This window comes from Nothobranchius furzeri, chromosome 9 (assembly GCF_043380555.1).
Source record: "Nothobranchius furzeri strain GRZ-AD chromosome 9, NfurGRZ-RIMD1, whole genome shotgun sequence".
Lineage (NCBI taxonomy): Eukaryota > Metazoa > Chordata > Actinopteri > Cyprinodontiformes > Nothobranchiidae > Nothobranchius > Nothobranchius furzeri.
In genome coordinates, this window is record NC_091749.1 from 25,294,414 (window position 1) to 25,303,574 (window position 9,161).

A 9,161-nucleotide genomic window follows, 5' to 3' on the forward strand; every position below is an offset into this window, starting at 1 on the left:
AAAAAACTATATTATCTCGGTGGGTTTACCGTGGCTGCGGTGTAGGCGCGGTGACCCTTACCAGCCACCGTATCATCTGCTGAAGTTGCCGGCGGCACATGCGCGCTTTAATGTTTACAACCAAAACTTTATTGAAGCTAAAGCTGAAATAATGGCCAAAGGAGGAGACGGCAGTGCTCAGGAGGACATTTTTTATCCCTCAAAGAAGACAAAGTGGGAAGTACGGGCATTTTTTGGATATTTGAAGAATGCCGAGGGACAGTTGATAGAAGACGGCTATCCTGTTTGCAGCACGTGCAGAAAAAGTGTCTTTGAACGGCAGCAATGCTTCAAATCTCATGACACATCTGCGTGACCATTACCCACAACTCTACAGTCAACTCAAGGCAAGCTAATGTTAACGTTTTAGCTAAAATGCGTGATCTGAGGATTTGGGTTGAGGGAGAATGCAACGAGTCGCTATATAAAGCAGCCGCAGCGCCGCTACCTCCATATAAACCGTGTCGCGGACACCCCCATATTGAAATGACGCTATGCATTACGGGGCTCCCAGGGGCAGATAAGAGTTGGTCTCTCTCCGAGAATCATTATGAATTTAACAATGATTACTGCCTGATGACATTTTCCCACATCTGCAAAGCTCACTGGAAGGACACAAACCGAGGACAATATTTTCCTGATATAGGGTTTATTACTCAAGTAAGGGTAAAAAAGTATGTGATTAGAAGGCTACTTGAGTACTGAGTATCATCTGATCTAATATTTTTAAATGATGACATCAAACAGACCAAAAAATAAGAAGTTATGGGCAAATATTGGTATTTTAAAGACTAAAGGGAAAAAATGTAAACAAATAAACAACATAATTCCAAAATAACACATTTTAGGCAAAATTTAGACACAAACTGAGGACAATATTTCCTGACATACAGCATAGCATAGCATAGCATAGCATAGTTTATTTATATAGCATGAGGCACAAACGGTTGGTGAAAGTTATATAATATCATCAAAGTGCCCCCTACATACCTTTAAAACTGTAATAACTCGTACAGATGAGGTCGTAACTGCACCAAACTTGCTATGTGTCATCACACAAAGGCACCCAACACAATCCTGTGGTCAGTGGTTGATATTGCTTTAGCTCCGGCCCCTGACAGATATTAGGCCCTGAATAACACATGCATGATGCAATTCACACCAAACTGTACACAAATGACTAGGGATGTAAGAAAATGTCAATTATGGCAATACATCGTGATATTTTCCCCAGCGATATATCGATATTCAAAAGCTGTATATCGAAAATATCGATATCGCAATATATCGTGATATTTTTTCTTGCAAAAATGTATCGATATTCAAAAGTCGTGTATCTAATTTTTGGAAGAATTTACATGGAAACATTTGTGTATTTTCTTTTCTTGTGGTGCAATTCAAATGCTGACCACTAGTTGGCAGCAGTGTGTAATGGGTTTTGTTTCTACCATTGAAATGTAAATCCCTCTGTTATGGTTAAACATGTTAAGTATCAGTTTGGACTGTTTATTGAATTTTCCTATAATAAATTTAGTCTAAAAAAATCAATATCGTCTGACTGAATGTATCGCAATATATCGTGATAGATTGTATCGTCTCCCCTGTATCATAATACGTACTGTATCGCCAGAATTTCACCAGTACACATCCCTACAAATGACTGTTATCAACCCACAAACTTCTTCATGGAATATTTCTTAAATTTGGGACAGCGCCCCCTAGATACAATAAAACGTTTGTAACTTCTGCTAAAAAGCTCCAAACTATATCAAACTTGGTGGGAGTCATCACACAACTGCAATCAACACATGTATGTGCTCACTTGGTCAAATCACTTTAACTCAGCCCACTTACAGCTTTTTGTCTCTAGATGACCCATGCAACGTTTGATTGCCACATTAACAGAAAACAGTCTTTGATGACCAAAGATGGCCTCTATGGGATTTAGTTGTAAATGGTCACAGCGTCACCTAGATGGGTTCAAACTTTATCAACTTCTAAAGACAAGGTCAGAATGGCATTAAACTTGGCTTGTGTCATCACGTGACTTCAACAAACACATTGATGTGGTTGTTGGTTCAAACCCCTTTAGTTCCAGCCCCTTTCAGCTCTCTGGCTCTACATTACACACACAAAATCTGATTAATGCCAAAATAACAGAAAACCATCTTTGTTAACCAAAGCTGACCACAATGGGATTTTTCTGTAGTTGGTAACAACGCCCCCTAGATAACTTTTACATTTGATAACTTTAAAAAAACATGGTCAGAATAGCATTAGCTTTGGTCTGTGTCACAACACCACCAGTGTGGCAAAGATAGAGTATCACCTAGTGGTGAGATGTGTAATTTAATATTGGGCTCAGAGGAGATGCTGAGTCAGGGTGAGGTGCAGACGAGGTGACTGTTAGCAGTTTCTGGTGTCGGGGTGGTCGACGTTTCTGCTCCGCGGATGTGCCCGGGTGCCCCAGGCTGCTGGCCAGGCCGGAGCGGCGCGGAGCTGCAAGGGCCGAACGACGCTGCTTGCAGCTTTAATTATTATTCTTGTTTGTGTCGTTTAATAAGATAGAGTCAGAAAAGATGGCACAATTATGAGCTGGCACTGAGCCACAGTGGTGACAGAAGCTAACAGCTATTTGCAGAAAAGTGCTCTAATGTGAGCACTTTTATGAAAGGAACTAAATAAAGTCTTTCATGTTTTTGTTTTATCAAAAGCATGTTATTACAGCATAGGGATGGGTGTTTCTAGTTCAAATAAACTGTTAAATCTTATAATATATATACATACATATATACATTATTATACATAATATAATATTTACAGAAAAAAACAAGTTCAAAAAATCATAAATATATTCACCCTTTACTTACACAGCGCTACCTAGCAACTGTAATTTATCATGTTCAGGTCGCTTGTTTATCAACTTCATCTTATCAAAAACTAATTAACCAAAGGTAATTTTGCAGGAGTGGATGCAACACACACATTTAGCTGTGCTGTTCATTCCATGGATGAGCCATACTTTACAGTAGAAGTGAGTAATTATAATGACACTATTGATTAATTGCCAAGAAGCATAGTTACAAGTTACATGTAGCACCGTCTAGATGTCTATGTCTATATTGTGCTAATTCTGCTAGTTGGGGTTATTTGTGTTTCAATATTTTAACCTGTGCACTGAATCAATGTGTTAATGACAACGTAAATGTTTATGCTTGTTTTGGAAATTTTAAAATTAGGGATGTGTCGTTCCGAAAAATTGTCCTTTTTTTCATACTTACTGTTATTGGCTCTTGTTCTCTGACTGAGTAATATCACTTGATCAAGCCTTTCATACATTCCACACTACGAAATAGGTAAAAGTATGTATGATTTGTGTTGATATTGTATCGGACTGATATCAGTCAATACTGAAGGCTACAATATCGGTATCGTATCGGAAGTGAAAACGTTGTATCGGGACATCCCTATAATGGCTGCAATACACATTGGTTTTCACTGTGTTCACATTAGCTGTTAGCTCTAGCCTAAAAATCTATATATACATATATTAGGATAGTTTGCCAGACTACATTAGCTCATCAGCCCTGAAGAATGTAAACTTAATATCTCCATACAAAGGCCATTAGGTAAAATATCTGAGGTGAGTATGATAGTAATTATTTCAAAGTTTCCTAGAAAAAAAAAAACTTAAAAATGGATAGAAAATCACTTTCAGCTGATTGGTTGACAAAAGCGAACCATTCAACCCCATCTCACGCTCAGTGCCCTTTATAATACTTGATCCTACTTGTAATTTGCATCCATAATGCATACAGCTGCATACACTCATAGTTAGGGATTTGCAAACATCTCTTGAATACTGAAATCAGATTTCAGGCTCAACAAAACACTTCCTCCAAAGCCTTTAAATCAAACTGCAATTACCTCTGGGTGTTTGTGAGATGACTGGAATTTGCATTTGACTATTTTTGTGATACTGCTGTCTTTAGAAGATGCAAACTTGTACAACAGTCATTCTGATTAACCAAACATAGAAGCAATTGAGTAAATAACATTTTATGGCTAGCGTGTTGCTAATGTAACAACGCACACTACGCTAACAGTGCTGCACACATTGGAGCCAGAGAATGTTAAATATTTCATTGTGAGATGATTTAATAAAACTGCCAAGCCGTGCTGGAGGCAAGAACTGCTGACATGTCTTAGTGTCACCAAAAGCAAATTAAGAATTAACAAAAAGTCAGGCTGATATTTTCCAGGAGAACAGAAAACAAGACCTGGGCTAAAGGTTTGGACAAGCTGTGATGATGGCTGCTGCTTTGGGACAATGAGCTCTGTCGCTGGTCGACATGCTGGGAGGATTCCAGCGATTCCAGTCTTAACAAAAACTAAGTCAAGGCTTTATGGTGAACATCAGCAGTGGCCCTCCCAGGCAAGCCAAACCCTCACTGTGAAGCAGGGCCTCTCTGTGAGTGAGTACCTGTAAGGCCTGCCCTAAAGCTTCTATTCTATAGTAAATACAGTGTAATTATAAGGCCGACGCAGAGCGTATCCTCCATCAGCATTAAATTAGGGGGTTTGTGAAGATGAGAAATTGGCTGCGTTCAGCTTGGAGCCAGCAGAATCCTCATGGAAATTTACGGTCCTCCGAATGAGAGGCCTTCTCCTCTTTCACTCGTCTTTTCTACTGCAGCTAAATACAGTGAGTCAGCCTAAGGAGACTTAAGGAGCAGGCTAATAGGAATACATTCAACAGGAAAGCCATGAGGAACGCTGGTGCTACATCCTGCTGCTCTCACTGTTGACACGATGGATAAAACAGCAGAGGGTGGTTCCGGTTATAATGTTAGCTTGCTTTTAGATGAGTAGTTTTAGTCTTATTAACTACTAATTATTACAACTTATGTGACCTAATGCTTTAACACCTTTATGATAAACGCCACTGATTAGATTATATCATGTTAACATTCCTACTACTGGTTTCAAACAATTAAAACACACACACACACACACAGGGACATGTAGCTAATAAAAGCTGTGCTCCCCACCCCCGCCTTCAGATCCGTGCAGACCAACGGGTGTGTGTGTGTGTGTGTGTGTGTGTGTGTGTGTGTGTGTGTGTGTGTGTGTGTGTGTGTGTGTGTGTGTGTGTGTGTGTGTGTGTGAGCAACAAACTGTCAGTTCAGTTATTATTTGTTTAGTAATAAAGTATTTTCACGTTAATCTTTACAGAAAAAGTGATCAGTCACCATATTTCACATGGTTCTACTCATGAATGCAACACCGAGCAGTTTGTGACAGACTGTTAGCTAAAGTCTCTACGTGCACTCAGTTGTTGGGCTACCTGATCACAACAGTTGTGTCAATTACCAACCCAACATCTTTTGTCCATGTTCCTATGGAAGTGTTTGTCACACTGAACTGGTTTAAATGCAGGTGAGATAATAGGCTTTACTCTTATGTACTATTTATTATTGCTTTAATTAACAACTTAAACCAGGAAAAACAGACTTTTTATCTCGATGCAAAATCAGTGTGTAAGCTGGATGATTCAGGACGCTGCGCCTGCTGCTCTCGTAAAATCCGATTGTGTCTGCAGTGTATGCAGTTTTAATCAGAGAACACGTGGTCTCTGAGCTGTGGGCAGTACATTTGGACCTCAGATGTTTTTATGTATTCGTATTATTCGAGTCAGTCACTAAAGCGCTTCAACCCAAACGCAGAAACACCAAGAGACTATAAATAAAAATTAGTATTCTCAGACAAAAACAACTATTCACAACATCAACGATGCCTTAAAGAAGCAGAACCCACCACCATGATCAAATCTTTTCAGTCAACACGGCCAGTTGTCGTCACAAATCTAACCGTTATTGTTTTTATAGTGAAACTGGGCCGCCAGGATGGACTCTTCCTGGTCCTGGTTTGCAGGTGTGCTCTAAAACTTACAGATGAATGCATTCTTTGAGCTCCAAACTGGAGCAGTTGGGTCCGGCTGATGTCCCTCCGACACATAAAAGTTAAAATTTAGCTATCAGAATAGCTGGAGTGGCACTGCAAACATGGCCCACCCGCGTCTTTGGGGCGCTTTGGGATGATGTCAAAGCACATTTCCTTCTTTCACTTTTGAGGAATATAATATAATGGTGAATACTTAACCTTCCCACGTTCATGAGCACTGAGTCAGATTTCCAAGCTAAGCTAATACAGCAGAATGAAATGTTACTGCTGCTGTGGGTATCACAATAATTCAGAACAATTTCTCTTTACTTTCAAACATGAGATAACATAAACAGGAATATGCAACACACTAATCACAGTTTCTGATCATTCTAGGAAACTGGATGACTCAGTGTGAGCAGACCACAGATAAGCCCGGCTGTGGTGGCCTGAAATCAGGCTCTGCCAGAGCGGGACAAAGTCCAAGCACTAGGAAGAGGATGGGGCTGTGTTCTGATTAAAACCCCAATGGGGGAGCAGCCTGGACATCTGAAGGTGTTAAAAGTGGATGAGGTCAAGAGGGAGTAAATGAATTATCTGTTTTAAATTCACATGTGTGTGCAGACCAAACATGGATCATAAAACATGAAGTGAGAATAACTCTTGCAGCTGCACTTCCTTTAAGACAAAACCATCATAAAGGATGTGAAATATATGCAAGTTCCCCATCAAAATAATCTGGATAACATTAACTTATTCTAATGCTGGACAATCCCTGTGTTCATCACGATCACATTACTACTTAGAAAAGTAATTATATGTCATATTATTATTGGAAACATCGATTAATCACACAAAGCCTTTCCATTACCCCTCGAATCAGGTAAGCAAAAATGGCTGGAGAGTTTGTACATTTATTTATATCTCATTTAATGAGCCACGTGCCTTTTAAATCCCCATAAAACTAGTTTAATGGCTTCCTGTTTCTTTCCAAACAAGAAAACTGCGAAATGCAAGCATATTTAAGGAATAACTGTTTAAATTGCTGTATTTGAGTTCACAGAAATCTCTCTCTCTCCCCTCCCTCTCTCTCTCCCTCTCCCTCCCTCCCTCCTCTCGGGCCCAACAGAACAAGCTCCGAGGGAGCGGATGTCATGGCTACCGAGCAACAAGTTAAACCCAGCGCGACTGGAGAAACACACAAACCCACCTAAAACCAGGCTGGCCTGGAGGTGGTTGCTCTTACCTCAGGCAGCCGGAGCTCAGCGAGAAGAGGCAGCAGCTTCTAAAGGCATAATAATAATATCAATCCTCCCGCAGAGCTTGGGTCTGAGCAGAAATGTCGCTCTGTCCTGAAAAGTGCTGTAGAAACTCCAGACTGAGTGTTTCCTTCCAGTGTGCTCTCCTCCGAGGAACTGACTGACTTTCCGTACAGTTGTTAGGGTTTCCCAGGACAACTCAACAGGAGGAGTCTGCCCGAGGACAGGCTCTTTGCTGTCCCTGCTCGGAGTTGACTTTCAAACCACAACAAGCGCCTCAAAGTGCTTACGCAGCACTGAATTACTTCAGCGCTCTTTAAGTATGTTTGATAAACAGAAACGGAAACACTTCAACACTTCTGAGAGGCCAAGAAAACCAGAAAATGTCGCAGTTGTTCCCTGCTGCGTTGATAATGCTGGCAGGACGATTTTAACATCCTGTCTGTGCTTTTCACAATTAAACTCCTTTCACAAGTTTAACTAAAGTCACGACTCTAGCGCTAACGCCTTCTTGCTGGGGTTCAACTTTATTTACTACACTAAGACATGTAGCTTTTACGCGTTGTGTGTGTTTATGTGTAATAAAGGTTTTAAAAACCTAGCAAATTACAAGTTCACCCAACTGTGACTACAGCGCAAAGAAATCCGGCTTTTACTTTGAAAGTGGATCTTGAGCCCACAAAAATCTGGTCACCAACTGCTCCTCAGCTGACCGACCATTACATCTGACTTCCCACGAAGAATCAGGAAGAGAAAAGTGGAAACGCAACTGGAAACTTATTGAACATTCTGTTCTGCTGTTTGTTTTTGAAGTTTGAATAAACTCCAACTGACTGTATTTACTGCTTATTCTTAGTCTGCTCTCGGTTTTCAATGTTTCTAACTTTGAAAACTAGTTGAAACTACATTTAAAATGGAAGTATTGCTTCACAATGTACTTTTACAAGGATATTTAGGGCTTTTTTTATGTTTCTGTGTGAGTGGTGTAAATATTAGTTTCCTGAATAGCCTCTGTTCTGAGAAATGACGTCTACTTCCTACAGGGTGGACCAAAATGCGTTGCTGCCTTCTTAAAACAACTCCTATGTCAATTTATGATGGTTGATGCAAATATTACTAACATCTCTGCCAGTTAAGGATGTGGCATTAGTTACATTTCTGTGTGTGTGCGTGTGCGTGTGCGTGTGTGTGTGTGTGTGTGTGTGTGTGTGTGTGATAAATGTTATAAATTCTGTTATTTAATTGTCTCTAAAAATCCAACAAGGACTAGGTTTGAAAATTAGCCTCTGGCTGGAAAACCTCAGTACAAAACAAAGGTTGTGCTGCCCTTCCATGTAACATTATCTTTTGTGCTGTCCTTGTACAATAAAACCAAACTAATTAAACTAATCTATTTCAAGTTTTGCCCCAAATGATAAGAAAAAACAATCTACAACAATGTTATAAAAAAATAATATCGGAGCATTCTACATTGCAAGTTTGCACTTACTTTATCTTGGCACTTCCACACCATCCAAAGGCTGGACTCACAAGGTTCTTGTGTTTTGCACACTCAGCACAGATGGCAGAACAAGGGGAAAACACACCAAAGATGTGCATCACAAAACGTGTCATTGTGTTTAATCATGATCCCTACACACTCTGGAGTGGCATTCAGTTATTGTTTTCCAGAAAGTTCTATTTCCGGGCATTGACTCTCCTTTCTTATGTAATATGCGTGTATTTGATATAGTTCCCCTAGGGTTTAAACCCCCCAAGGCCCTGTACAAAACAAACACCCATTTGCCCATCCACTCACATATTAACATGCTGATGGTGATGAGCTACTGGGGCGCACTGACAGAGGCGCCGCCTGTCCCTCCGACCACAGCCTGTAGGCAAGGCAGGTTAAGTGTCTTGCCCAAGGACACAACGACAGAT

General features: G+C 40.3%; 1 protein-coding gene across 4 annotated transcripts in view; it reads right to left on the reverse strand.

The window, feature by feature from the left end:
• LOC107381977 (A-kinase anchor protein 13) overlaps window positions 1–7,454 on the reverse strand; it is a 201,188-nt gene extending 193,734 nt beyond the window's left edge. For all 4 annotated transcript variants that reach the window (XM_070554723.1, XM_070554721.1, XM_070554722.1 and 1 more), the window contains exon 1: window positions 7,229–7,454. The gene's annotated coding sequence lies outside the window, so the exon portion shown is untranslated. The remainder of the gene's footprint in view (window positions 1–7,228) is intronic.
• Between the last annotated feature and the right edge of the window lie 1,707 nt (window positions 7,455–9,161).